This window comes from Rhea americana, unplaced genomic scaffold (assembly GCF_003343005.1).
Source record: "Rhea americana isolate MKP2758 unplaced genomic scaffold, rheAme1 scaffold_246, whole genome shotgun sequence".
NCBI classification, from domain to species: Eukaryota; Metazoa; Chordata; class Aves; order Rheiformes; family Rheidae; genus Rhea; species Rhea americana.
In genome coordinates this window covers 215620-218799 of record NW_028186364.1, presented here as the reverse complement: position 1 = coordinate 218799, position 3180 = coordinate 215620, and the positions used below count along the sequence as shown (strand labels likewise).

At 61.7% G+C, this 3180-nt stretch overlaps 1 protein-coding gene across 1 annotated transcript in view; it reads right to left on the bottom strand.

Moving 5' to 3' along the window:
* CUNH1orf216 (chromosome unknown C1orf216 homolog) overlaps positions 1-1707 on the bottom strand; it is a 7071-nt gene extending 5364 nt beyond the window's left edge. The window contains exon 1 of the mRNA XM_085306700.1: positions 1690-1707. The gene's annotated coding sequence lies outside the window, so the exon portion shown is untranslated. The remainder of the gene's footprint in view (positions 1-1689) is intronic.
* Positions 1708-3180: the final 1473 nt, after the last annotated feature.

Sequence of the window (3180 nt, the reverse complement as noted above, 5' to 3'; positions counted from 1 at the left end):
GGACCCTGCATACCCCACGAGGACCCTGCACCCCACAGCCGGGACGGCCCCACTGCAGCACGCGCGCGGGCGCCCGCGAACCCCTCGGAGCAGGGCCGGGGCAGCGGCTCTGCGGACGCGGCGCCTCCTTCCCAGCCCATCCGTGCCGCGGCCCCGGAGCTCCCCAAGCTCCCGGTCCCTCCGCCCGCTCCGCGCTGCCCCGGGGCCGCGGGCGCAGCGGCGCCCCGCTCTCAACGGGGCCTTTCTTCCCGGGCGCCCGCGAGCCCCGGCAGGAAAAGCCGCAGCAGCATCAAAGGGCTCYGAGGAGCGCGGGGCCGGGCGAGCGGGTCGCACGCGGCGCCGCGAGCGTCGGCGGACAGAGCGGCTCCGTGGCGCAGGGCGAGGGCCGCCGGCGCCCGCCCGTCCCGTTCGCCCTTCCTCCGCGGTGCCGCGAAGCTTCCGAACAGCGCGATAGGTTGCAATAAGCAATAAATAAGTTCTTTTAACTTTCCCTCTGCCTAGCAGGCTGCTAGCCAGCGCCTGCCGGCTCCGTGCTGCTCCTGACCCGAGACGGCCCCGCGGCGCGGGCACCACGCGGGCGGCAGCACTGGGCACGAGATTACGAAGAGAAATAATAATGCTTGTCACGGAAGGAAGCRAGGATCCAGCTTGGACACTGCTGTGAACGGGCAGTGAAGAAAAACAGTCTGGGCAAAGCACCGGCGTGGCTTTGCCCTGCTCGGCTCTGCTCGGCTCTGCTCCGCTTTGCTTTGCTCTGCTCCGCTCTGCTTTTGAGCTCCGTGTGTGCTCGTGCTGGCTCGCATCTAGCTTCCGCTGGGAGCCAGAATTAAATGCAAAGCAAYGCGCTCCTCAGAGAGAGAGCAGAGGCGAAGGCGTCCGCAGGTTGGGACCTTCTGCGCCTGGGGACGCCTCGGAGAGCAACGGTTGCRCCTCAGCACTTTGGGTTTCAGCAGATCCAAGCACGGGAAAAGAGCCGGGCAGGTGCGAGCCCGGCGTTTCGCTCGTCGCTCGCCGGAGCCTCGCCAGCGTCGCGGGTGCTTCCCCCCAAACGCTGCCGCCCCGCGAGCCGGCCGAGCGCGGCTCCGCGGCTCAGTCTCCCGCTGCCCCTTCGGTTCGGCCGTGTGGCCGCAAAGCGCTGCGGCTCACGGTGCAGCCGCGCGCCGGCCCCAGGGACCGTCCGGATCTGACTGAGGCTGGAGCGGATTTGCTGTTTGCAACGAAAACGCCGCCGGCGGCTCCCGCGGCCCCGGGAAACCGCCCCGAAAGAGTTAAAAGCGCAACATTGCCGAAAGAAAAAAAAAAAGAAATTATAGATGGGAAAAAAAAAAAGCGCCCTGAACCACATGCGACCTAACCTCCCCAGCGGCTCATCTGAGTTTAATAACAGAGGGGGGAAATCTCCCAAAAAGCTCTCCGAGAAATTAAAGTAAACAGCGCGCTGCCCCGCAGCCCCGCGCTGCCCCGCGCCTGACTCGGCCCCGCCGGGTCGCCCTCGCGGCCGCACGGAGCTCAGCGATGACGCTTTCATTTCCACAGGTCCCGGTGGCCTCCCGGGCCCGCCAGCTCCCTGCAGCTCCCACGGGAGCAGCACCCTCTTCCCTGCAAGCCCCCGGTGGGGTTTGGGGGGGGAAAGTGCCACAAAGGAGGGGAAAAAGGAGGCGAGGGGAAGGCGAAGCCCTGTCCCCCTACCTGGAGAACAGGTGAGGTTTCGATCAGACTCAAAGGCGGTGACAGACGCGCTATATTTGATGAAAAAATGCCAGGAATGCAGGAATTCGAGGGAGGCCGCGGCCCGCGGGGAAACAGCCCCCGGATGCCTCTGCGAAGGGCTGGGAGCGGGCGGCCCCGTCCCCGTCCCCATCCCCGCGCACGTCCCATGTCCCCGTCCCCGTGCCCGTCCCCATGCCCGTCCCCGTCCCCGTGCCCGTCCCGTCTGCGGGGCGCCGCGCCGGCAGCCACCCCCCTCTCTGCTGCGACCTTCTCCGGGGAGAAGAGCCTCCTTCTTCTTACTCCCAAACGCTCTTTGCTTTCATAACCCACAAAAAAGGGGATTTATCTCCCCTCAAGGAGACACCCGGTGCCAAGCGAGCAGAGCTGGCGTCCTTTAGATGTTTCCTCTGCGGTTTGTCTGCTGCTTAGCTACAAAAGGGCAATATTGATACCGACTCCACCCCTGCCATTAGACCAGGACCCCAAAATCACCATTTCCTCTTGGCCTGTGAATCACTAATAAAATCCAGACAGAAAGGTCTGATTAGGAAATTGTTTGGGAAATTGAAAGGAAGTGGGAGGAACGTGCGCTCGCCCGGGCTCCCCGCTGTGGCCCCGCGCCCCTTCCCGTCCCCCTGCTCCCCGGCCGCCGGGAAAGGCCGGAGCGGGCACGAAAGGAAGCAAATTCGTGCAAAAGCGCCCGGGCTGCTGCTTCGCCTGGGAGAGAAGCGCCAGCGGCAGCTCCGCGGCTGCCTCCCAGCAGCGAGCAGGTTTGTCAGTCTCCATAGATTTGGGGACACAAACCAGTATCTACATTTAAATATATATTTTTTTCTTTCATCACAGTCCCTCAGCTGAGCCAAGGCGGGGGGGGGGCTAAGTGAAATCTCTCCATCATTTGATTTCTGCACTTGAGCGTTTGCAGCGTTGGAGCGTGGAATCCTTGGCGTGGCGCCAGCCGCTCCCCGGCCGCCTCCGGCCCCGCCGGCCCGGCCGCTCGGCTCCCCGCCGCCCGCGGGACCGGGTCCGTTTCGTAGAAGCGGTACCGCCGGGCGCTCCCGGCGCGTACCCAGCCTACGAGCGAAGCGCTCGCCGCAACGCGCTGCCTTGCAGTCCCTAACTGCTGCAAACAGACGGGCTCGACATTTGGATCCCATCATACCGAAAACTTCAGGACTGGAATTGAGATCAGTATTTCAGTCTTGCAAACAAATCTGATACATTCCATAAATGCTTTAATTCATCCCTTTATCACAACACTTGATAAAAGGCTTAGTTTCAGCTGAACTGTTTTGATTAATAACTGCAATAGACTCTAACCAGAAAGATTTGTATTTGTGGCATTCAGCGAGATTAAATGTTTTGTTTGCATGTAATCAGAATTTTCTGATGTGGAAGCTGCTCCACTAGGGAGCTTTGAGCCAGCTCAAGTCAAAAAACGTGTTTTTTTTTTTTTTTTTTTTTTTTTTT